The sequence below is a fragment of the Melanerpes formicivorus genome, unplaced genomic scaffold, assembly GCF_026170545.1.
Source record: "Melanerpes formicivorus ecotype bairdi unplaced genomic scaffold, bMelFor1.0.p_v2 SCAF_9, whole genome shotgun sequence".
Classification (NCBI taxonomy): Eukaryota; Metazoa; Chordata; class Aves; order Piciformes; family Picidae; genus Melanerpes; species Melanerpes formicivorus.
Window position 1 is genome coordinate 17,345,790 of NW_027142361.1, and position 26,591 is coordinate 17,372,380.

The 26,591-nt window shown below is 48.9% G+C and overlaps 1 protein-coding gene across 7 annotated transcripts in view; it reads left to right on the forward strand.

The window, feature by feature from the left end:
* The window catches only part of EXTL3 (exostosin like glycosyltransferase 3), a 370,010-nt gene that overhangs the window by 175,173 nt on the left and 168,246 nt on the right, over window positions 1–26,591 (forward strand). For 5 of the 7 annotated variants that reach the window (XM_068143184.1, XM_068143183.1, XM_068143179.1 and 2 more), the window contains exon 2: window positions 16,740–16,842. The gene's annotated coding sequence lies outside the window, so the exon portion shown is untranslated. Of the gene's footprint in view, window positions 1–9,122; window positions 9,325–14,657; window positions 15,062–16,739; window positions 16,843–26,591 lie in introns of those variants that run through there. The other 2 variants (XM_068143181.1, XM_068143180.1) reach the window with 2 other exon arrangements.

Consider the following 26,591-nt stretch of genomic DNA (forward strand, 5'->3'; position numbering starts at 1 on the left):
ACAACTGCAGATTCATCAGAAAGCTCAGGTCTAGCAGACAGCTTCAATTTTTGTCCATCAATTTCTACAGAAGCTACTCCAAAAGCCCATTTGTAACCTCTAGGGTCTTTGAAACGCCCTTCTCTCAAAAAATCAATTCCCAAAATACACGGTGCGTCAGGTCTGGTCTCAACTGTATGCTTCCTCCATTGTTTACCAGTTAAACTTATATTAACCTCCACTTTACTTAACTCTTGAGATCCACCAGTGGCTCCCAAAATAGTTATAGACTCTGATCCCTGATAATTTGATGGCATTATGGTGCACTGAGCTCCTGTGTCAACCAAGGCCCTGTACTTCCGAAATTGTGAAGTGCCAGGCCACTGGATGTACACATCCCAATAGATTCTATTATCTCTGTTATCCATTTCCTCCCCCTGGCGGGAGGCAGGGCACCCCTAGTTATGGGGAACATGCTCACATGTGCATTGCACACAGTGTGCAGTGCTATAACTGGAGCCACTGTTGGAGCTACTAGAGTTGTTCTGGGGAACTGTGGAAGTAACAGCTACCCTTCTGGTATTGCTACCTCGGGTTCTGCCACTTTGCAGTTCTCTCAGTCTCCTGAAAAGATTAGAAGTTGGTTGGCCATCCCACCTGTTCATGTTCTCACCAAACTGATCACGCAGAGTTATCCAAATAGTCCTACGTGACTGCCTTGGTGGTCTGTTTTGATTTGATCTGTTTTGGAATGACTTCCTTGGAGGATGTGTATTCCTCACAGATGAAACCTGTATCCACCTGGAGGAAGAATTAGAATTTTCTCTCTGTGCCAATTGGTATATGGAATCTTTCAAATCCTTCATGCAACTCTCAATTTTTCCAGACAGAGTTTCAATGGCTGAAACCAAAGAAACACGTGTCATGCTATCCTCCAATTGTCTCATTTGATCACTGAATTAGCCAACTGTAGGAGAAGGTCCACCATAATTTCTTGACACAATTCTGCTTTCCAGAATGTTTGCATAATTAGAAGGAGCAAGTTTGATGATCTTTTTAGCAAGACCAGTACCCACAAGAATGTCATCAGGATTCAGAGTTTCATGTTCACCAGAGAGTATCTCTCTAACAGCAAATTCTCTCAGGCGCTTAATTCCCTCATCTATGGTAGTCCAGGGTTTAGGATTCCATGGAAGATCATCTCGGGAAGGGTATCTCAGGGCAACCGCCATTAAAAGGCGTATCCACAGATTAACCTTACCGAGAGCCCTGCCTAGATGTCTATCTATTCCATTATCCCTCGAGAGAGTTCCTAGCTGAGCTGCTGACTTGTCTCTAACTGTTAGAGCTGGAGCACCTGTATCATAACACCTACTAAGCCAAGCTAGCACTGGCTCCTTATCTCCCCTGGTGTAATCTTTACGGATATTTCGCAATTCTTCCCTTGGAGAGGAACAGTCTGAAATGTCATCTGACTCCTCCTCTTCCTCAACTTATTGTCCTAATAATCCTGCTGCCATTTTCTGAAGGATCTCTTTAAGCTGAGAACCACCTCTGCCAGCTCCTTTCTTAGCTGCATCTCTATCCTGTTTTGCTCTCACTAAGTCAGCTAGATCTTTAAAACAAACCTTCTCTTCCTCCTGAGCAGGATCTTTTCTAGTAGAGGGTCCCTCACCCGGATCAGTCTCCTGCTCTTCTCCATTAGCTCCTGGATCAGCTTTGGTCTTTCCACTTCTAGTCTTTAAAACAGCCCCCTTAACTGGAGCTGTGTTTGAATTTACAGCCACCTTAACAGAATCTGACAGGTCCTGAGATAAATCAGCTGCTGGGGCAGTGACTTCCGGTCCCACTGTGCAAGAAGACAGAAATGACATTGCTCTGTTAATGGCCGACGGAGAAGAAGGAGGAGGAGAAGGAGCAGGTGCCATGTTGATACCAGCCGCCGCCCTTGGCGGCCTGCCAGAATCAGCAGCAAAGCCATTCAGAGCAGCTTTTCCAATTAACTTTTTAGCTTTCTTTTTAACTGACACAGATTCTCCACACTCCTCATCACTAGACGTCTCTGGGACTGACCCAGAGCCATGCCTTTTTCTCTTTGATCTAGTTTTAATAACAAAACATGGTTTGGATACCTTCCTCTCCCGCCGCAAATAAATCAGCAGATACACGTTGATTTTCACCAGCATCAGAATTACACCCATAATATAAATCACCTTTGGATCCCAGCCATCACTTAAAGTTATTCTCTCCTCCACTGGGATCTTAAACCCTTTTATCTCAATCGGGAGAGTGCTAGAGGTCACGTTTCTGTATCTCGCTGGCCACAAGAAATCCACGCATTTTCCATACCAGAGTCTAACTCTATACATAAATCACAAATAAATTGTCTGCACCAAATATTTACCCAGGTAATCCAAAATCAAACCCAAACAATCTCTGTAAACCAGAGCCCCAAAAATTGTAAAAAATAAATGCTCCAATATCCACAGCACCTTCATGTTTGCTAATCCAGCTATAAAACACTAAACCAATAAAGCAATAAATTAAGCTAATTATTTGTCCCATGTTGGGCGCCAAGAAAAAAAATTTGAGGGTCGAGGGGAAGGCCAGGCCTTCTCCCCCCCCTGTAAAGTGAACGGAAGAAAAATTGAAAGGAAAAAACCACAGCCGGATTAGCAAAGGGATTGTGTGCTGTACTTACAAAGCTGTTTAGGGAATGCATGTTTATATATATACACAGAAATATACAACAAAGTAACACAGAAATAAGATTCCCTTCCCCCGTCTGGAGGAAGGGTTTCCCCCTGTACCCCCTTCTCTCCCCTTTTTCCCCAAAGAGGGTTTGAAAGAGAGAAAAATGAGCAAATGTTAATTAAAAGCAGTTATGTGTTAGAAGAGGCCTTATCTGCTCAAGGTCAGTCTGGCCGAAAGCCCAGAAGCCACAAGCTGCGAAAGGAGAAAGTGCAAGACTGAGTGAGACCAGTCTCACTAGGAATCAAAACCTAAGGTAGTGCTTCTGCTTCTCCACCAATGAAATTAGTTTAGACCTGTCTTGTTTATTAAACATTCGGCCATGGTGCCCCTTTGTTAAAGGCACCGCCTAAAACGGTCACAGGACTGCTGAATAAAAATAAAAATTTAAAAGGGTTTGCTGCGGCTCTGTTCGGCGGGCAGCCCTCTCGGGGCAGCACCAAGACCAGGAGCCGCTGGGGACCAGCCGCTGCTCTCCTTCTCAGGCTGCGGGAATCGCCAGTACCGTGGAGATTCCTGCACGAGCTGTGAGGCTAGGAGAAGCTGTCTTTTCACGTGGTCAGACTGGTGATCCCAGCGGCGGGTGCGGCTTAATTTAAAAGGGTTTGCTGCGGCTCGCGGGGGTTCTGTTCGGCAGGCAGCCTATATTCTCTTGTACTCTCTCGTGCTCTCACGCGCCACTGCACTTTTTCTAATTTATTTTGTGTGTGCAGTAGGTGCTGTGGCCAGGGACAGGCATGGTTGTAACTCCCTAAAAAAATCAGTGTCAACGCAGACTGAGGGAGAACACAAGCAGGTAGCTGTCCAGGTATCTGGCTGTAGAGAGTGCTGGTGCCTGGCTCTTGAGATGCAGGGTAGTGGGGGCAACTCTTGCATAAGGTATCACAGTATCACAGTATCGCAGTATGACTTAGGTTGGAAAGGACCTCGAGGATCATCGAGTCCAACCTATCAACACAGACCCCATGACTAGACCCTAGCACCAAGTGCCACGTCCAATCTCCTCTTGAATGCCTCCAGGGACGGCGACTCAACCACCTCCCTGGGCAGTCCATTGCAATGGGCAATCACTCTCTCTGTGTAAAACTTCCTCCTGACCTCGAGTCTAAACCTCCCCTGGCGCAGCTTGAGACTGTGTCCCCTTGTTCTGGTGCTGCTTGCCTGGGAGAAGAGACCAACCCCTTCCCGGCTACAACCACCTTTCAGGTAGTTGTAGAGGGCAATGAGGTCACCCCTGAGCCTCCTCTTCTCCAGGCTAAACAATCCCAGCTCCCTCAGCCTCTCCTCATAGGGCTTGTGTTCAAGGCCTCTCACCAGCCTTGTTGCCCTTCTCTGGACACGTTCAAGTGTCTCGATGTCCTTCTTAAACTGAGGGGCCCAGAACTGGACACAGTACTCAAGGTGCGGCCTAACCAATGCAGAGTACAGGGGCACAATGACTTCCCTGCTCCTGCTGGCCACACTATTCCTAATGCAGGCCAGGATGCCGTTGGCCCTCTTGGCCACCTGGGCACACTGCTGGCTCATATTCAGGTGGCTATCAATCAGCACCCCCAGGTCCCTCTCTGTTTGGGAGCTCTCCAGCCACTCCGACCCCAGCCTGTAGCTCTGCATGGGATTGCCGTAGCCAAAGTGCAGCACTCAGCACTTGGACTTGTTGAATGCCATCCCATTGGACTCCGCCCATCTGTCCAGTCGGTTGAGGTCCCTCTGCAGAGCCTTTCTACCCTCTAACTGACTAACATCTGCTCCTAATTTGGTGTCATCTGCAAATTTGCTGATGACTGACTTGACCCCCTCATCCAGATCATCGATGAAGATGTTGAAGAGGATGGGGCCCTGCACTGATCCCTGGGGGATGCCACTGCTGACTGGCCGCCAGCTGGATGTGGCACCATTCACCACCACCCTCTGGGCTCGGCCCTCCAGCCAATTCCTAACCCAGCACAAAGTGTAGTGGTCCAAGCCACAAGCTGACAGCTTAGCCAGCAGTTTGCTGTTGGGGACGGTGTCAAAGGCCTTGCTGAAGTCCAGGTAGACCACATCCACAGGCCTCCCCACGTCCACCAGATGGGTCACCTGATCATAGAAGGAGATCAGGTTGGAGAGGCAGGACCTGCCCTTCCTAAATCCATGATGGCTGGACCTGAGCCCTTGGCCATCCTTCAGGTGCGTAGTTATTGCCGCCAGGATAATATGCTCCATGACTTTCCCTGGCACAGAGATCAGGCTGACTGGCCTGTAGTTTCCAAGTGTGAGCAGATTGACTATCTGCTTAATCTTGCGGCCAGACTGAAGGATGAGGCTGCTAGCCTTAGAAATGTAAGGGAATGTAGGAAAGAGATGAACCAAAGGAGGAAAGAGATGAATCAGAGTAAGCAGGCTCTGCAGGCTCCCCCAGCAGAGGCTGGTTATCCAAAAAGCAGAGGGGAATGGACGCAGGTTCCTCTCAAAAGACACAAAGTAAAACCTCCTTGCCTCCCCTCACCTTCACCGCTGCTCTTGGAAAACAGGTATGGGGCACTGGTGATCGAGGGTGAGGTGATCCTGATGCCGGAGGACACACCATCTGGGGTTCTCCCTAAGGCTAAACAGCCTAAGGTTAAACAGATTAAGGGAAGGCAGCCTAAGGTTAAACAGCCTTCCCCTGGCATCAGGACCTGCTCCCTCAAAAAAAGGGGAGGGTAATTGTTATTGGTGATTCCCTTCTGAGGGGAATGGAGGGCCCCATATGTCAGCCAGACCCATCTCATAGGGAACTCTGTTGTCTGCCAGGAGCCCAAGTTAATGATGTTACCAGAAGGCTGCCTAGACTGGTACAGCGCTCTGACTACTACCCTTTACTAGTTATGCAGTTAGGGAATGATGATGTTGCAACCAGAACTCCCAGGGCTATCAAAGATGACTTCAGGGCCCTGGGAGACCTGGTTGAGGGGTCAGGGGCACAAATAATTTTTTCATCAGTGCCCTTAGTTGCAGGAGGGAATACCATAAGAAAGAGGCCAGCAGCTATAGTTAACAGGTGGCATAGAGGCTGGTGCAGTCAAAAGAATTTTGGGGTTTTTGATCTTGGGAAACTTTCTACTGCACCAGGCCAGCTGGCAACAGATGGAGTACATCTGTCCCAGAGAAGGGGAAAGGTCACAGTATATGAGAACGGCCTGTCCCCCAAAGGTAAAAAGATCCTGGGAAAGGAATTGGCAGGTCTCATCGACAGGGCTTTAAACTAGTTTCGAAGGGGGAAGGGGCTGAAACTAGTCCCCTCAGGCAAGAGTCTGGTGGTGATAAGCTAGAGTCAGAGGTGAAACCAGCAGCCCGGCTGCAGTGTATGTACACTAATACACGAAGCATGGGTAACAAACAAGAGGAGCTGGAAGCCTTGTTGCAGAAGGGAAGTTATGATGTAGTTGCCATCACAGAGACGTGGTGGGGTGACTCACATGACTGGAGCACTTCAATTGACGGCTACAGGCTCTTCAGGAGAGACAGGCAAGGAAGAAGGGGTGGAGGGGTGGCCCTGTACATCAGGGAGGCACTAGATGCCATTGAGACGGAGATTAGGGACGATTGCATTGAATGTGTGTGGGTAAGAATTAGAGGGAAGACCGGCAGGGCAGACATCCTGGTTGGAGTCTGTTATAGACCACCTAACCAGCAGAAAGATGTTGATGAAGCATTCTATAGGCAGCTTAAGGCTGTCTCAAGATCTCCGGACCTTGTTCTCATGGGCGACTTCAATCTGCCTGACATCTACTGCGATGTCTACACAGCAGAGAGGAGACAGTCTAGGAGGTTCTTAGAGTGCATGGAGGACAGCTTCTTATCCCAGGTGCTGTGAGAGCCTACCAGGGGCAAGACTATGCTTGACCTCCTCTTCAGCAACAGGGAAGGGCTGGTGGGTGATGTGGTGGTTGGAGGGTGTTTAGAGGCCAGTGACCACGAGGTAATTGAATTTTCAGTATTCAGTCAAGCTAAGAGGGGTAGCAAGAAGACCTCCACTCTGGACTTCTGGAGGGCAGACTTCAGGTTACTCAAGGAACTAATTCAGACGGTTCCTTGGGATAAAGCCCTTAAAAACAAAGGGGTCCAGGAGGGCTGGACCTGCTTCAAGGAAGAATTGTTAAAGATGCAGGGACAGGCTGTGCCAATATGCCGGAAGATAAGCCGCCGGGCCAGACGGCCAGCCTGGATGGGTAGTGAACTTTTAATGGAGCTAAGGGAAAAAAAGAGGCTGTATCACCTTTGGAAGAGAGGGGAGGCAACCCACGGAATGTTTAAGGATGTTTCCAAATCATGTAGGAAGAAAATTAGGGAGGCAAAAGGACATTTGGAGCTTAAACTGGCCTCTGCTGTGAAGGACAACAAAAAGCCCTTCTATAAATATATTAATAGCAAGAGGAAGGGAAAGGACAACCTCCACTCCTTGGTTGACATGGAGGGAAAAGTTGTATCAAAGGATGAGGAAAAGGCAGAGATACTTAACACCTTCTTTGCCTCAATTTTTACTAGAAGGACAGAACGTCTTCCAGACAGCTGGCCTGCAGAGCTGGCAGAAGGAGCCAGGGAGCTGCACAGTTTCCCTATATTCCATGAGGAGGTGGTTGGAACTCTCCTCAGCAGCTTGGAACCCCACAAGTCCATGGGACCAGATGGGATCCATCCTAGGGTGCTGAGAGAGCTGGCAAATGAGCTGGCCAAGCCACTATCCACCATTTTCCAGCAGTCCTGGCTCACTGGAGAGGTCCTAGAAGACTGGAAGCTGGCCAACGTGGTGCCCATCCATAAGAAGGGCCTGTTGGATGAGCCAGGGAATTATAGGCCTGTCAGCCTGACCTCAGTGCCAGGCAAGATTATGGAACAGGTCATCCTGAGTGCAATCACACAGCACTTACAGGATGGCCAAGGGATCAGGCCCAGCCAGTATGGATTTACGAAGGGCAGGTCCTGCCTGACCAACCTGATCTCCTGCTGTGATCAGGTGACCCGCCTGGTGGATGTGGGGAGGCCTGTGGATGTAGTCTACCTGGACCTCAGCAAGGCCTTTGACACCGTCCCCCCTAGCAAACTGCTGGCCAAGCTGTCAGCCCATGGCTTGGACGGGAGCACACTGCATTGGGTTAGGTACTGGCTGGATGGCCGAGCCCAGAGAGTGGTGGTGAATGGTGCCACATCCAGCTGGCATCCAGTCACTAGTGGTGTGCCCCAGGGATCAGTGATGGGCCCCATGCTCTTTAACATCTTCATTGATGATCTGGATGAGGGCACTGAGTCCATCATCAGTAAATTTGCTGACAACACCAAGCTGGGGGCAGGAGTTAATCTGCTGGAGGGTAGAGAGGCTCTGCAGAGGGACCTCGACAGGCTGGACAGATGGGCAGAGTCCAACGGTATGAGATTGAACACATCCAAGTGCCCGGTTCTGCCCATTGGCCACAACAACCCCATGCAGAGCTACAGGCTGGGGTCAGAGTGGCTGGAGAGCAGCCAGGCAGAGAAGGACCTGGGGGTGCTGGTTGATGGTAGGCTGAACATGAGCCTGCAGTGTGCCCAGGCAGCCAAGAGGGCCAATGGCATCCTGGCCTGCATCAAGAACAGTGTGGCCAGCAGGAGCAGGGAGGTCATTCTGCCCCTGTACACTGCACTGGTTAGGCCACACCTTGAGTCCTGTGTCCAGTTCTGGGCCCCTCAGATTAGGAAGGATGTTGACTTGCTGGAATGAGTCCAGAGAAGGGCAACGAAGTTGGTGAGGGGTTTGGAACACAAGCCCTATGAGGAGAGGCTGAGTGAGCTGGGGTTGCTTAGCCTGGAGAAGAGGAGACTCAGGGGTGACTTTATCACTCTCTACAACTACCTGAAGGGAGGTCGTAGACAGGCGGATGATGGTCTCCTATTCCCGGCAGCCAGTACCAGAACAAGAGGACACAGTCTCAGGCTGTGCCAGGGGAGGTTCAGGTTGGATGTTAGGAAGAAGTTCTATATAGAAAGAGTGATTGCCCATTGGAATGGGCTGCCCAAGGAGGTGGTGGAGTCGCCGTCATTGGAGGTTTTCAGGAGGAGACTTGATGGGGTGCTTGGTGCCATGGTTTAGTTATTTAGGTGGGTTGGATTGGTTGATGGGTTGAACGCGATGATCTTGAAGGTCTCTTCCAACCTGGTTTGGTTTATTCTAAATAGGTTGTTCAAAGCCTCATTCAACCTGACCTGGAATGGTTCTTGGGATGGGGCACCTACCATCTCTCTGGGCAGCCTGGGCCAGTGTGTCACCACCCTCATCATAAACAATTTCTTCGTTGGATACAGTCTAAATCTCCCCTCTTTTAGCTTAAAACCATCACCCCTTGTCATGTCACAACAGGCCCTGCTAAAAAGCCTGTCTCCATCTTTTTTTATAGGTCCCTTTAAGTACTGAAAGGTCATAAGAAGGTATCCATAAAGCCTTCTGTCCTCCAGGCTGAACAACCCCAACTCTCTCAGCCTGTCCTCACAGCAGAGGGGTTCCAACCCTTGGATCATATTTGTGGCCTCCTCTAGACCTGCTTCAGCAGCTCCATGTCTGTTGCACTGAGGACTCCAGTGCTGGACACAACACTGCAGGTAGGGGTCTCACCAGAGTGGAGCAGAGAGGCAAAATCATCCCCCTTGACCTTTCTTGCTGCCTCCTTCCAACCCAGCATCCCAAAGATGTTGTCCACAGTATCATATTAACATTTCTCTTGTAATGTCACAGATCTCTCTTGAGACCTAAGGACAGGTTTGATCCTTATGTAGTACAGTAGTCTTCATGCTGGAGTTCCCTCATCTCTAGCTCTTTGTGCTAAGCTCAGTGGCTTGTTGTGGTTGCTTTAGGACAAAGTTTCTTTTTAACTTTTTTAAGTTCTTCTTACCCACACAATACTCATGGAGACTCTGCAACAGACATCTGCCACTTGCCTTTCTCCAGTGGACAGCAGCAATGAGGTGTGCAGTTAAAGGCTGATGGTGGGCTGAGAAGCAGATGTTGATAAGTGCTGTCTCTGCAGTGGGTGAGCCATTCTGCTCCATCTCTGCCAAGTGTAGCCCTGTTTGCTTAGCACAATAACTGAGGAGTGCCATGAGGAAACAAAAATAAAAGGCTAATTAAATGTTGTTTAAAAAAGACAAAAGCCTAACTTCTGTTTCATTGGATGGAGGAGTCCTTATCCACTGAGCACATTGTGCCACACATATTCCTGTGATCTTGGAGACCTCTGGGAGCTCCAGCTCAGCAAATGGTAACACATCAAAGAAGTGTCCGTGGGGCTTGGAGTACAAACATGTAACATGCAGATGGCATAGGGAGTTCAGAAGGCTCTGAGTCTATGCCCAGGGAACAGATACTTGCTGAGAGACCATCTGACAGCTACTTCCTTTTAGATGACTCTTTGCATCAAAGGTGACCTGAAAAACTTCTTTTCAATTAAAAAAAAAAAAGCTTTCAAAATCTTACAGTCCAGCTACAAGAGCCATTGCCCTGCTTTAACAGATCACACTTTTCAAAGGAAGCTCTGCTCGGCTTCACAGGCTTTAAGATGTGGTTGGCTGGCACAGGAGTATCTTTACCTCTTGTTTTGGCAAGTGTGGGCCTCTCCTAGCACAACCTCAGACCCCAGGAAAGCTTGTGGCTGTGATGGGGAAGCAGGGCTGGAATTCAGTCACATGATTTGCCAATGGCAGGGGGCTTGGAACTAGATGATCTTTAAGGTCACTCCTGACCCAAACCATTCTGGTACTCAACATAAGGCACTACTTTGACCAAGTATGCCCCTGTCTCTTCTGCCCTCCTGCAAAGTAACCTCCCACTCCCTTTTTCCAGAGTAGTTTTCATAATCAGATCTGGGATCGAGTCCTTTGCCAGGCAGGCAGCCAGTAGACTTCTCAGCATTGGGATGTTCTTCAGTCCCAGAGGGTTTGGGACAGGGAGGTGAGGATGAAGACCAGCATCTCTTACCAGCTTGATCTAGTGGGGAGAAGCTGTTGTGTTGGTCTGTGAGTGTGAGTTCAAGGAACAGCTGATGCAAATTAAATCTCTTTTTGATCATCTGTAGAGAAGAGTCCATCAGAGCCCTGGGGTGGTGCTTGAACAGAAAGCAGGCGCCTGCTGCCATGGGAATCTTCAAAACATTTCTCCTTAGGCTAACACTGTTAGAGGCTTTCCTGGGTTGGGTTTGTGCCAGCCACATTGCACTCCAGTCCTCTGCTTATCCTCTTCAGGGGCTGGCACAGCAGGGAAGAGGCCTTGCTTGCCCAACCTGTTCATAGCTGATGGGCAGGACTGGGCAGAGTAAAACACATACTCTGGGGATATATGACATCTCCACTCCATCTCCTGGGATCAGGAGGCAACCAGCCCAGCCACCTTTTGCTGGCTCCTTCATGTGTGCTGGCAGCACCTTGGTGAGCCACATTTCAATCACAACAGAGGAGCTTATTTTTGTATGGATAGATGAGAGGCTTGTTTAGAAGCAAATGATTAGCACAAGGTCTCCTTCAATGCCTGATTACAGTGCATGCTGTCAGTCTGTCGAGACTGCGCTCTATCCCATGGAGAGCCCACCACACGCTACCACACTTGATGTTAGCCCAAGGGCCATGAAGCATCATGTTACCTGCTATGTCACCAGCAGTGGTGAGAGTCAGGACACGGGTATGGGTCTGTGCACATGTTTTGGCAGAACTGCAAAACTCAGCATTTGCCACCTATGCATAGCCACCTCCTAGTCTGTCAAATAAGGATAACATGGCACAAAATGCCTGTCCCTGCCAGGGAGCAATTTGGAAGCAATCTGCGGTTGTTGACTCTTGATCAGCTTCTGCTGGTCCAGACAGTTCTTTGAAGGCTGGGATTTGTTGGGGTTTGAAATGGCAGCTTACTAAGGGCCAGATATTGTTGTGACAGTATCTCTGAAATCCTTAAGCTGCTTGAGTCTCTCCAAGGAGCCAAGCAATAAAAGCAGCTGGAATAAAATGTATTCCACAATGTCCTTCACTCCTGCTGACAACTGCAGTTTAAATGGCTGGAGGAACCTTTTAGCATAGCTGGCTTGTAAAAACTAATAAAAAGTACAATTAAGTCCTAACAGCTACTTGCCAGCGCTGCTCTGAGGGGGAATAGACAGGAAAGTGCCTTTCTTTTTGGGTGAGTCTGCTGCTGGTGTGCTGTTATTGCTGTTAATATTCTGATCACTGTCATTAACGTGTGCTGTAATTTTTACATTACTTTATATACCTTATACAGTGTTTATTGGGGAAGGGGCTTTGCTTTTATCAGGAGGTGACATTTATCCCATGAGCACTTCAATGTTTTTCAGAGCTTACATGGATTCAGGAAGGGCAGATCCTGCCTCTCCAACCTGATCTCTTTCTATGATCAGGTGACCCGTCTGGTGGATGTGGGGAGGCCTGTGGATGTGGTCTACCTGGACTTCAGCAAGGCCTTTGACACCGTCCCCCACAGCAAACTGCTGGCTAAGCTGTCAGCCCGTGGATTGGACCATTACACTCTGTGCTGGGTTAGGAACTGGCTGGAGGGCCAGGCCCAGAGAGTGGTAGTGAACGGTGCCACATCCAGCTGGAGGCCAGTCACCAGTGGTGTCCCCCAGGGATCAGTGCTGGGCCCTGTCCTCTTCAACATATTCATCGATGATCTGGATGAAGGGGTAGAGTCAGTCATCAGCAAGTTTGCAGATGACACAAAGTTGGGGGCAGATGTTAGTCAGTTAGAGGGTAGAAAGGCTCTGCAGAGGGACCTTGACCGACTGGTCAGATGGGCAGAGTCCAATGGGATGGCATTCAACAAGTCCAAGTGCCGAGTACTGCACTTTGGCTATGGCAATCCCATGCAGAGCTACAGGCTGGGGTCGGAGTGGCTGGAGAGCTCCCAAACAGAGAGGGACCTGGGTGTGCTGATCAACAGCCACCTGAATATGAGCCAACAGTGTGCCCAGGTGGCCAGGAGGGCCAATAGCATCCTGGCCTGCATTAGGAATAGTGTGGCCAGCAGGAGCAGGGAGGTCATAGTGCCCCTGTACTCTGCTTTGGTTAGGCTGCACCTTGAGTACTGTGTCCAGTTCTGGGCCCCTCAGTTTAAGAAAGACATTGAAACACTTGAACGTGTCCAGAGAAGGGCAACAAGGCTGGTGAGAGGACTTGAACACAAGCCCTATGAGGAGAGGCTGAGGGAGCTGGGATTGTTTAGCCTGGAGAAGAGGAGGCTCAGGGGTGACCTCATTGCCCTCTACAACTACCTGAAAGGTGGTTGTAGCAAGGAAGGGGTTGGCCTCTTCTCCCAGGCAACCAGCACCAGAACAAGGGGACACAGTCTCATGCAGCACCAGGGGAGGTTTAGACTTGAGGTGAGGAGGAAGTTCTTCACCGAGCGAGTCATTCGGCATTGGAATGGGTTGCCCAGGGAGGTGGTTGAGTCATCGACCCTGGAGGCGTTCAAGGGGAGATTGGACGTGGCACTTGGTGCCATGGTCTAGTCATGGGGTCTGTGTTGATAGGTTGGACTCGATGATCCTCGAGGTCCTTTCCAACCTAAGTCATACTGTGATACTGTGAGTTACTCTTTGCCTAAGCTCTCAGGAAAGGGCTTTATTTGGCTGATGTGAATTTGGGCATCTTGATGCGGTTTAGTATCTTCATCAGTGACACAGACAGCAGAATCCAGTGCACCCTCAGCATGTTGGCAGATGACCCCAAGCTGAGCAGTGTGATTGACATGACTGAGGGATGGGATGTCATCCTGAGGGACCTGGACAAGCTGAAGAAGTGGGCTTGTGTGAACCTCCTGAGATTTGGGACAGTCCTTGGTGTCCAGGCTGGGGGATGAAGAGATGGAGAGCAGCCCTGTGGGGAAGGACTTGGAGGTGCTGCCAAGTGAAAAGCTGGACATGAACTGGCAATGTGTGCTCAGAGTCCAGAAACCAACCATGTTCTGGGCCGCATCCAAAGCTGCAGGTTGAGGCCCCTCTGCTCTGCTCTGGTGAGACTCCACCTACAGCTGTGGGGTCCTCAGCACAGGAAAGACATGGATCTGTTGGAGTAGGTCCAGTGGAGGGCCAGAAGGGTGACCAGAGGACTGGTGGCCCTGTGCGGTGAGGACAAGCTGAAAGAATTGGAATTGTTCAGCCTGGAGAAAAGAATGCTTCAGGGAGACCTTCTTGTGGCCCTTCATTGCTTACAGGAACCTGAAGAAAGATGGAGACAGACTTTTTAGCAGAGCCTGACAGGACGAGGGGCGATGGTTTAAAACTAAAAGAGGAGAGGTTTAGACTAGATCTAAGGAATAAGTTGTTTATGCTGATGGTGGTGAAACAGTGGCCCAGATTACCCAGAGAGGTGGTAGATTCCCCTTCGTTGGAACCATCCCAGTTCAGACTGGATGGGGCTCTGAACAACGTGATCTAGTTGAAGATGTCCCTTCTGACTGCAGGGTCATTGAACTAGATGACCTGGAAAGGTCTCTTCCCACCCAAATCACTCAGTAATTCTATGTTCTTAAGTCCTTTGCCCCATGAGTCCAGAGTTTCAGGGACCCAGAATAATTTGTGACTTAGAAAAAAGATAACCAAAAACCAAATTCAGCAACATGAATTTTTGTTTTTCAACTGTATGTATTCAAAGCCCAGTGAGGGCTGTGTACAGATGCAGGGATCATGTAGGTGGGTGAGTGCTGAAGCCTGTGTTTTACAGAGCACAATGAAATTAAATCCTCAGCTGTGGCTGTTGAGTAACATCTTCACTCCTGATTTCTGTAGAACTGTAGATAGAGCTTTGCAGTCTGGTGTGGAGTGAGGGATTGAGGGGTCATGGCTGTTGCCATTTCTGCACACATCTTGTAGCCTTGTGCAGATGGAAACGTGCCACATCCTGCAGCCTGCCCAAAGAGAGGAGATCTTCATTCATGATCTTTCCTTCTTTGTAGCCTGGAAATGTAGGCACTTGGGAAGCATTTTACTAGCCAGAGTGAAAAGGATGGAGTGAGCCTTTATAAGCAGCTGCCAGTCTTGTCACCTGAGCCCAGCACCAGCTCTCTGCTGGGAGTGACGGTGGAGCTGGGACTGTGTGAGTGGTTGTGAGTACGGAACACATTAGTAGGAGTAGGGGTGGGAAGAGGCAGGCTTGGGACACTCTGCTTGTACTGCCTGCCAAAACTGGCTGTCCAAAAGGCTGTGTAGGAGGGTGAAGGCAGGATGTGCATGGTCCTGGTGCACAGAGCGTTTTGTTCTGAAACAAAAGGAAATGCCACTTACAGAGAAGGCATCGCCTGCTGAATGACAGTCCCGAAGCCTTGGACTTCAGTTGGCAAAAGGTATTTTATGTATGTTTTCTGTATGTTTAACTGCTGAGATCACAGGTTTTTTTGCAGCAGAGGTGTGTATCAGAGAGGATTTGAGATAGGGAAAAAGCTGGATTAGGAAGCCTTGTGAGTTACTGGGCTTGAGGCTAGGACTGGTGGTTGGAGCTCATGGTGTGGCATGCAGCAGGTCAGACTGGATGGCTTATGGTGGTCCTCTTGGACTTTGACATTTAGTGAACAGCGTAGCTGATTATTTTATCTAGTTTTGTGGTCAGATGCATGTGGTTTGAGACCTACTGGTTGCCAGATGTAGTGGAAATGTTTTCTGTGACAGAGCTGCGAATGCCTGCAAGCTGGTTTTGAGCTGCTGCGGTGCAGAGCTGCTGACCCACACACATTTCATCCTGTTTATCTACAAAGGATTGGAAGTAACCCTTTTTTGTGTTGTCTCATTCAGAGAGGGGTATTAGCAGCAGCACTTGTGAAGCATGCTGATCATCCACCACTGAAGTTCTGGTGCTATAAATTGTAGTGGCACTTAGGGAACAAAGTATCTTTGTACTGGGATTTGGGTAATGGTCCAGGATTTATGGAGCGAAGGTAACTCAGCAAGTCAGTGGCCAGGGTAGCAATCAAGAGCATCTCTCAAGTCTTTCTTCTGGGTCTGGCTAGCCCTGTAAGTGTGCATATTGCCCTTGTAAGCCAAAGCAAAATATCTAGTAAAAGGGCATTAAGGTGCTGGAGCATGGCTGGAAAGGGACAACAAAGCTGATAAAAGGTCTATAGCACAGGTCTTGTGAGAAGTGGCTGAGGGAACTGGAATTGTTTAGCCTGGAGAAAAGAAAGGTTTGAAAGGAGACATTCTCACTCTCTACAACACCCTGTAAGGAGGTTGGAGTTAGGTGGGGGTCAATCTCTTCTCCCAAGGACAAGTGACAGAACAAGATTGAATCACCTCAAGTTGTGCCAGGGGAGGTTTAGTTTGGACATGAGGAACAATTTCTTCACTGAAATGGTTGCCAAGACCTGTAAGTGTATGCCCAGGGAAGTGGTGGAGCCACTATCCCTGGAGGGACTGAAAAGCTGTTTAGATGTGGTGCTGGGGGTTGTGATTTAGCAGTGACCTAGCAGTGCTGGGTTAGTGGTTGGACTTGATGATCTTAAAAGTCTCTTCCAACCTAAACAATTCTGTGACTCTATGAAGTTCAGGTAGGGGAGGCTTGGAGTTAATTTTCCTGGTGTTCCTGCAGTGAAGTTCCTGCAATGGAAGGGGCTCAGTACCAGGAGTCCAGGTCATCAGAACTTTGCCAGTTTGCTTGTTATTAGGAATGCTCTGCACTCTCTTGGTGAGTCTGTGCCATGCTGAGGGATATGTAGGAGCTGAGGATGTCCCTTAATACTCTAGGCATCATAGAACCCAAGGATATATCCTTTGCCTTGGGGCTAATACCATGCCTGTCTCCTCAGCTAGTGTCCTCTAGCCTCTGATACTTACCAGCAGTCCAGATTGTCAAGCCCCTGGGAGCTTTTGGAGCTTTTAGGCATAAGACCAACTATGTGGTGAATTTCTCATGTTTGGGGATGTTCTGGAAGTGTGCTCATAGGCAGTTGCTCTGCTTCCATGCCTCTGGGCAATGGGTAAAATGTTTCTTAAGTAATGTGGGTTTGTTTGTGTTTTTACATTAAACAGGAAAAGAACCCTTGAGATCAGTGCTGGGAGAAAGAAGAAAAGTAGTGAAGGAATCGATGTGTGATGCTGGACAGGTCTGAGCCAAGGAGCTGCAGTGCAGGAGGTAAAGCCTGGGATTAGATTGCTTCTTCCTGTGCTGTGTTTTAACACAGTCCCCCAAAACATCTCAGCACTCCTCCAGCAACACTCTGCCTTCACCCTTCTCCTGCCTTTGCCCTTTCTCCCGCCTTCGCCCTTCTCCTGCCTTCTCCCAATAGCCAAGTTAAAGTAACAGTGAGATGGGGAAAGCTTGCAAAAATTGGTCAGTACCAGTACAGAGTCTTTCATGGAGTCTTAATCAAACCCCTTGCATACTTTTTTGCTCATCAGCTCTTTTATTTAATCATCTATTATTTGCTGAGTGTTTCAGCCAGATCCTTTAGCAGAACTGCAGGTGAAGATGCAGCATTTCACAATGCTCTGATTTCTGCAGTTTAAATTCTGATTTCACGAGCAGTGTTAAATGTCACTAATGGTCCGAGCTCAGCATCAGGGTGCCTCAGGATCCAAATCCCTGTAATCAGCTCAGTGGAGGAGTGTTAGGCTCTGAAAGTGGTGCAAGTTCTGAAAAACATTTCTTCTTTAGCATTACTCTTTGTGCAGATTGTTGTCCCAAAACACTTTGTACCCAAGTGTGGTGGTTCGAGAGAGAAGGCCTAGCTTCCTCTCCCCCACAAAGAGGGGAAAAAAACCCCACAGCTAACTCAGATGGAGAAGCAAAAGGAATGTTATCTTTACAAGCAAAAATGAACTGCAGGTTATATATATACACAATATACAGTATTTACAATATATATACAGAAATATACAGCAAAGTAAAAAAAACAAGAATACAGGAACGAAATTCCCTCCTCTGGAAGAGGAGGGTTCCCCCCTGTACCCCCTTCTCTCCCCCTACCTCCCTTTTTTCCCAAAAAGGGCTAGAAAGAGAGAAAAAGGCAGTTATTAAGAAAGCAGAATTCTAGTAGGCCTATTAGTAGGATTAGTTGCTTATCTGTTCAAGGTCGCTCTGGCAAGGAGCCCAGAAGCAGGCAAGCTGGAAGAGAGAAGGAAAGGGACGAACTGAGGAAAGTTCCAACTGAACTCAAAACTTCAAGTTGCATTCTACCAATCTACCAATGAAATTTGTTTAGACCTGTCTTTTGTTTACAAAATATCCAGCCATAGTGTCCCAGCACTGTCCCTTTTTTAAAGGTACAGCCTCAAACGGTCACACCAAGGTAGGTTCACTGTGTGAGGATTGGCCCATGGATGCTGATGTGCAGCTGTTGCGAGGGTGTGTGGCTGACTGGGAACCGCAGGCAATCTCACTGCAGGGGCTGGAGATTGCTGCCAGCAGCACATTTCTCCTTATCCAGTTTTCCTCTTGCTCCAGTAGTGAAGCCAGAGGATGAGATTTCAAGCCCTGTGCTGAGCTCTTTCAGGCAGGTTCTGGAGTACTGTCAAAAGAGATGATGAATTTGGACTTCAGCAAGGGTGTCAAGCATGAAGTGAAATGGCTGGAGAATGGAGTCACTTCTGCCTCTGCCAGAGGGAGGTGTTTTCTGACAAAGGGATGCAGGGGCACCAAGAGGCAGTTGCATCCCACACAAAGCTACTCTGGCAGTCTCAGTTTTTGAGTAGAAGTTGCATCTGGATTGCTATTGCAAGCCACCGTGGTTATTGAAGTTAGGATTTAGTTGCCAGATCTAATTGCTGATCTTAGGAAAACTGGGATGAAATGTAATGGGCCGTGATAAAGCAAGAAGCAGGCTAGGTCCTCTCAAGGTCCCTTTTGGCCTTGATCTCTACAATCTGTGTGAAAATCACATCTGCCTCTCTAATGACACATGACCAGGTCAAGCCCCTCTTTTCCCTTGCTGTCAAAAAATTTTTTTAGGAGTGCTGTGTCCTTGTGTGTCATGTTTGGAGCATCTGTTCCATATATACTTGGGCTGAACTGCTTCCAGCAGGCTTAGCAAACCCTGTGGTGAATTCCTCCAGGAAATCCAGCCATGCAGGACAGCTTTTAGCTTATGGGATCATGGCAATCAAACCATAATGGCACACTCTTAAGTTGCCTTTTTCATTTTCTTTTCAACCTGTTACCTGTCTTCCCACCCCCAACCACGTATCTGTACATCTGGGAGGTTTTTTTCTGCTTTGTTCAAGGGTAAGAGTAAGTCCTTTTTGATTTATTCCTGAGCAGCCCTCGAGCGCAGCTCCTGTGAGAGCCTGCTGACTAGGAGTTCAAAAGATCTCATGTCTTTGAGGCCAGGCTATGGTCTTCCATCTTGCCTCAAAGTTAAACTGAAAGAGAAAATTCATTTTCTTTCTTAAGTAGAGAGAAAATAAGCATGCTGCATAAGGGAATCAGTCTTACCTGCAGCAGGAGAGAATGCCAACATGCAGAATTTCAGGTTAAAATCTGGTTGCTTAGCCAAGGTGTGGTGGATTTGAGAGAACGGCTCAGCCTTCTCCCCCCACAAAGAGGAAGGAAAAAAAAACCACAGCTAGCCAGCCGGAGAAGCAAAAGAGAAAATGCTATATTTATAAGCAATTTTGGGTAATGCAGGATATATACACAATTTACAGTATTTACAATATATACACAGAAATATACAGCAAAGTAAAAAAAACAAAACAAAAAAACAATAATACAGAAACGAAATTCCCTCCTCTGGAGGAGGGTTCCCCCCCTGTACCCCCTTCTCTCCCCTTTTTCCCCAAAGAGGGTTAGAAAGAGAGAAAAAGAGCAGTTATTAATAAAGCAGAATATTAGTAGGCCTTAGTTGCTTATCTGTTCAAGGTTGCTCTGGCAGGGAGTCCAGAAGCAGACGAGAAGGAAAGGAGCGAACTGAGGAAATTTCCAGCTGCACCTAAAATTAAAACTGCATTCTACCAATCCACCAATGAAATTAATTTAGAATATCTGATTGTTTTCGTTAATATTCCAAAACATTCAGCCATAGTGTCCCAGCACTGTCTCTTTTCTTAAAGGCACAGCCTCAAACGGTCACACAAGGGTTTGTTTTCAAGCACCTAGCATGCTGTTTACTAAGTGTTTGGTAGAGATAAATACTTTCTTTTAAAGCACTGCTGTTAGTTGGCTGGGATCCATCCCATGATCCTACATGAAAGTATTTTTTTGATGTTTAAACCACTACATTACCATGGTGGCTAGAAATGGTGGTTCTGATCCCTAATTTCCTGTAGATTTGCTGATAACAGGGGCTAGCTCTGACTAAGTTTTGTATCACTAACTCCTGGGTTTAGCCTTTATGCCTGTGCTGAGTTTCACCACAGGCAGACATGTTGGTCACCAACATTGGAGCACAAGCCCTATGAGGAGAGGCTGAGGGAGCTGGGGTTGCTTAGCCTGGAGAAGAGGAGGCTCAGGGGAGACCTTATTGCTCTCTACAACTACTTGAAGGGAGGTTGTAGACAGGTGGGGGCTGGTCTCTTCTCCCAGGCAACCAGCACCAGAACAAGAGGAGACAGTCTCAAGCTGTGCAAGGAGAGGTTTAGTCTGGATGTTAGGAAGAAATTCTTCATAGAGAGAATGATTGGCCATTGGAATGGGCTGCCTGGGGAGGTGGTGGAGTCACCATCACTGGAGGTGTTTAGGAAGAGACTTGATAGGGTGCTTGGTGCCATGGTTTAGTTGATTAGTGTTGGATGATAGGTTGGACACGATGATCTCGAAGGTCTCTCCTCTCCTCTCCTCTCCTCTCCTCTCCTCTCCTCTCCTCTCCTCTCCTCTCCTCTCCTCTCCTCTCCTCTCCTCTCCTCTCCTCTCCTCTCCTCTCCTCTCCTCTCCTCTCCTCTCCTCTCCTCTCCTCTCCTCTCCTCTCCTCTCCTCTCCTCTCCTCTCCTCTCCTCTCCTCTCCTCTCCTCTCCTCTCCTCTCCTCTCCTCTCCTCTCCTCTCCTCTCCTCTCCTCTCCTCTCCTCTCCTCTCCTCTCCTCTCCTCTCCTCTCCTCTCCTCTCCTCTCCTCTCCTCTCCTCTCCTCTCCTCTCCTCTCCTCTCCTCTCCTCTCCTCTCCTCTCCTCTCCTCTCCTCTCCTCTCCTCTCCTCTCCTCTCCTCTCCTCTCCTCTCCTCTCCTCTCCTCTCCTCTCCTCTCCTCTCCTCTCCTCTCCTCTCCTCATTGGTATTTTCTGGAATGAATGCTGAAACACAGAAAAAGGCCATTTGCAGTTCAACATTTAGGCTTAACGTGATGATCCTAAAGGTCTATTCCAAACAAAATGATTCTGTGATTTCAAGTCCAGCCATTAACCAACAATGCCAAATCACCACTAAACCATGTCCCTCACGACCACACTGGAATCTCTTTTCAGTCCCTTCAGGGATGGTGACTCCACCACTTCCCTTGGCACAGCCTAGTCCAGGGCTTGACAACCTAGAGTGAAGAATTGTTCTTCATGTCCAATCTAAACCTTTCCTGGCAGAACTTGTGCCTGTTTCCTCTTGGCCTATCACTTTTTCCCTTGGAGAAGAGACAGAAGGGTAATTGTTATGTGTGATTCCCTCCTGAGGGGAACAGAGGGCCCCATACGTTGGCCAGACCCATCTCATAGGGAACTTTGTTGTCTCCCAGGAGCCCAAGTTAATGATGTTACCAGAAGGCTGCCTAGACTGGTGCAGCCCTCTCACTACTACCCTTTACTAGTTATGCAGTTAGGGAATGATGATGTTGCAACCAGAACTCCCAGGGTTATCAAAAATTACTTCAGGGCCCTGGGAGACCTGGTTGAGGGGTCAGGTGCACAAATAATTTTTTCATCAATACCCTTAGTTGCAGGAGGGAATATCATAAGAAACAGGTCAGCAGCTATAGTCAACAAGTGGCTTAGAGGCTGGTGCAGTCAAAAGAATTTTGGGTTTTTTGATCTTGGGAAATTTTCTACTGCACCAGGTCAGCTGGCAACAGATGGAGTACATCTGTCCCAGAGAAGGGGAAAGGTCACAGTATATAAGAATGGCCTGTCCCCCAAAGGTAAAAAGATTCTGGGAAGGGAATTGGCAGGTCTCATTGACAGGGCTTTAAACTAGTGTCGAAGGGGGAAGAGGCTGAAACTAGTCCCCTCAGGCAAGAGTCTGGGGGCGATAAGCTAGAGTCAGAGGTGAAACCAGCAGCCCAGCTTCAGTGTATGTACACTAATGCATGAAGCATGGGTAACAAACAAGAGGAGCTGGAAGCCTTGTTGCAGAAGGGAAGTTATGATGTAGTTGCCATCACAGAGACGTGGTGGGGTGACTCACATGACTGGAGCACTTCAATTGACGGCTACAGGCTCTTCAGGAGAGACAGGCAAGGAAGAAGGGGTGGAGGGGTGGCCCTGTACATCAGGGAGGCACTAGATGCCATTGAGATGGAGATTAGGGACAAGCAGGTTGAGTGCTTGTGGGTAAGAATTAGAGGGAAGACCGGCAGGGCAGACATCCTGGTTGGAGTCTGTAACAGACCACCCAACCAGGAGGGAGATATTGATGAAGCATTCTATAGGCAGCTTAGGGCTGCCTAAGGATCACCTGACCTTGTTCTCATGGGCGACTTCAACCTGCCTGACATCTGCTGGGATCTCAACACAGCAGAGAGGAGACAGTCTAGGAGGTTTTTAGAGTGCATGGAGGACAGCTTCTTATCCCAGGTGCTGCATGAGCCTACCAGGGGCAAGGCTTTGCTTGACCTCCTCTTCACCAACAGGGAAGTGCTGGTGGGCGATGTGGTGGTCGGAGGGTGTTTAGGGGCCAGTGACCATGAGATAATTGAATTTTCAGTATTCAGTCAAGCTAAGAGGGGCAGCAAGAAGACCTCCACTCTGGACTTCCGGAGGGCAGACTTCAGGTTACTCAAGGAACTAACTCAGAGGGTTCCTTGGGATAAAGCCCTTAAAAATAAAGGGGTCCAGGAGAGCTGGACCTGCTTCAAGGAAGAACCCTTGAAGGTGCAGGAACAGGCTGTGTCAATGTGCCGGAAGATGAGCCACTGGGGCAGACTTTTAATAGAACTAAGGGAAAAAAAGAGGGTGTATCACCTTTGGAAGAAAGGTGAGGCAACCCACGGAATGTTTAAGGATGTTTCCAAATCATGTAGGAAGAAAATTAGGGAGGCAAAAGCACATTTGGAGCTTAAACTGGCCTCTGCTGTGAAGGACAATAAAAAGTCCTTCTATAAATATGTTAATAGCAAGAGGAAGGGCAAAGACAACCTCCACTATTTGGTGGACATGGAGGGAAACGTTGTATCAAGGGATGAGGAAAAGGCAGAGGTACTTAACACCTTCTTTGCCTCAATTTTTACTAGCAGGACAGAATGTCTTCCACACAGCTGGCCTGCAGAGCTGGCAGAAGGAGCCAGGGAGCAGCATAGTTTTCCTCTGTTCCAGAATGGGGTAGTTGGTGATCTGCTCAGCTGCTTGGATCCCCACAAGTCCATGGGACCAGATGGGATCCATCCTAGGGTGCTGAGAGAGCTGGCAGATGAGCTGGCCAAGCCACTATCCACCATTTTTCATCAGTCCTGGCTCACTGGAGAGGTCCCAGAGGACTGGAAGCTGGCCAACGTGGTGCCCATCCATAAGAATGGCCGGTTGGATGAGCCAGGGAATTATAGGCTTGTCAGCCTGACCTGTTGCCAGGCAAGATCATGGAACAGGTCATCTTGAGTGCAATCACACAGCACTTACAGGATGGCCAAGGGATCAGGCCCAGCCAGTATGGATTTAGGAAGGGCAGGTCCTGCCTGACCAACCTGATCTCCTTCTATGATCAGGTGACCCGCCTGGTGGATGTGGGGAGGCCTGTGGATGTAGTCTACCTGGACCTCAGCAAGGCCTTTTACACCGTCCCCCATAGCAAACTCCTGGCCTAGCTGTCAGCCCATGGCTTGGACGGGAGCACACTGCATTGGGTAAGGAACTGGCTGGAGGGCTGAGCCCAGAGTGTGGTGGTGAATGGTGCCACATCCAGCTGGCGGCCAGTCACTAGTGGTGTGTCCCAAGGATCAGTGCTGGGCCCCATCCTCTTTAAGATCTTTATTGATGATCTGGATGAGGGCATTGAGTCCATCATAAGTAAATTTGCTGATGACACCAAGCTAGGGGCAGGAGTTGATCTGCTGGAGGGTAGAGAGGCTCTGCAGAGGGACCTCGACAGGCTGGACAGATGGGCAGAATCCAACGGCATGAGATTTAACACATCCAAGTGCCGGGTTCTGCACATTGGCCACAACAACCCCATGCAGTGCTACAGGCTGGGGTCAGAATGGCTGGAGAGCGGCCAAGCAGAGAGGGACCTGGGGGTACTGGTCAATGGTGGGCTGAACATGAGCCTGCAGTGTGCCCAGGCAGCCTGGAGGGCCAATGGCATCCTGGCCTGCATCAAGAACAGTGTGGCCAGCAGGAGCAGGGAGGTCATTCTGCCCCTGTACACTGCACTGGTTAGGCCACACCTCGAGTCCTGTGTCCAGTTCTGGGCCCCTCAGTTTAGGAAGGATGTTGACTTGCTGGAACGAGTCCAGAGAAGGGCAACGAAGTTGGTGAGGAGTTTGGAACACAAGCCCTATGAGGAGAGGCTGAGGGAGCTGGGGTTGCTTAGCCTGGAGAGGAGGAGACTCAGGGGTGACCTTATTGCTCTCTACAACTACCTGAAGTGAGGTTGTAGTCAGGAAGGGGTTGGTCTCTTCTCCCAGGCAGCCAGTACCAGAAGAAGAGGACACAGTCCCAGGCTGCGCCAGGGGAGGTTCAGGTTGGATGTTAGGAAGAAGTTCTATACAGAGAGAGTGATTGCCCATTGGAATGGGCTGCCCGGGGAGCTGGTGGAGTCACCATCATTGGAGGTGTTCAGGAGGAGACTTGGTGGGGTGCTTGGTGCCATGGTTTAATTGTTTAGGTGGGTTGGGTTGGTTGATGGGTTGGACGCGATGATCTCGAAGGTCTCTTCCAACCTGGTTTATTTATTATTATTATTAACCTCACCTTGCTCCAGCTTCCTTTCAAGGAGTTGTAGAGAGCCAGAAGGTCTCCCCTCAGCCTCAATTTCTCCAGATTAAACAGCCCCAGTTCCCTCAGCTGCTCGACATACAACTTGTGCTCTAGACCCTTTGCCAGCTTCATTGCTTTTTTATGGACACACTCCTGCACCACAATGTCCTTGGTGTGAGGGTCCCATCTGCCTCAGTGTCAGCATTTTGTTTTCCTTGCTGCCTAGCTCAAGGTGTTTGGAGGCATGGAAGGTGTTTGGACGTGAAAGCAAAGTTCATTTCACACCAAACAAGAAAGGCTTGTCTTAAATGTTGATTTCTAATGCTTAGCTTCTAACTTTACTCTGTGGAGCAATATCAAATGTTTTCAACAGTTGTCAGGCATATCAAATGGCCGTCTTGACATACCCGAAGAGTTGAGTGTGGTTGATACCATAAAATGTCTGTTATCTGATGGGTGTGAGGCTGCATCTGGAATATTGTGTCCATTTCTGGGCCACTCAGTTCAAGAAAGACAGGGAACTGTTTGAAAGAGTCCAGTGCAGAGAGCCACAAAGATGCTAATGGGAGTGGAACATCACCCTTATGAGGAAAGGCTGAGGAAGCTGGGTCTCTTTAGCTTGAAGAAGAGGAGACGGAGGGGTGACCTCATAAATGTTTATAAGTAAGTGAAGGTGGAGTGTCAGGAGGATGGAGCCAGGCTCTACTCAATGATGTCCAATGATAGGAGAAGGGGCATAGGGTGCAAGCTGGAGTAGAGGATGTTCCACATGAACATAAAGAAAAAAATTTTCACTGTGAGGGTAGCAGAGCTCTGGAACAGGTGGCCCAGAGAGAGTCTCCTTCTCTGGGGACATTCAAAACCTGCCTGGATTAATTCCTCTGTGACCTGCTCTAGCTGATCCTGCTCTGTCAGGAGGAGTTGGACTCAGTGATGTTTTGAGGTCCGTTCCAATCCTGAACATTCTGTAATTCAGTGTTAAGCCCTCTACCAAAGATCACAGTATCACAGTATTGCCAAGGTTGGAAGAGACCTCGAGGATCATCGAGTCCAACCTGTCACCACAGACCTCATGACTAGACCATGGCACCAAGTGCCACATCCAATCCCCTCTTGAACCCCTCGAGGGATGGCAACTCCACCACCTCCCTGGGCAGCCCATTCCAATGGGCAATCACTCTCTCTGTATAGAACTTGTTCCTGACATCCAACCTAAACTTCCCCTGGTGCAGCCTGAGACTGTGTCCTCTTGTTCTGGTACTGGCTGCCTGGGAGAAGAGACCAACCCCTTCCTGACTTCAACCACCTTTCAGGTAGTTGTAGAGGGCAATGAGGTCACCCCTGAGCCTCCTCTTCTCCAGGCTAAACAATCCCAGCTCCCTCAGCCTCTCCTCATAGGGCTTGTGTTCAAGGCCTCTCACCAGCCTTGTTGCCCTTCTCTGGACACGTTCAAGTGTTTCGATGTCCTTCTTAAACTGAGTGGCCCAGAACTGGACACAGTACTCAAGGTGCGGCCTAACCAATGCAGAGTACAGGGGCACAATGACCTCCCTGCTCCTGCTGGCCACACTATTCCTAATGCAGGCCAGGATGCCATTGGCCTTCTTGGCCACCTGGGCACACTGCTGGCTCATGTTTAGGCGGCTGTCGATCAGCACCCCCAGGTCCCTCTCTGTTTGGCATCTCTCCAGCCACTCTGACCCCAGCCTGTAGCTCTGCATGGGGTTGCCATGGCCAAAGTGCACCACCTGGCACTTAGACTTGTTGAATGACATCCCATTGCACTCCGCCCATCTGTATAGTCGGTCAAGATCCCTCTGCAGAGCCCTTCTACCCTCTAACTGA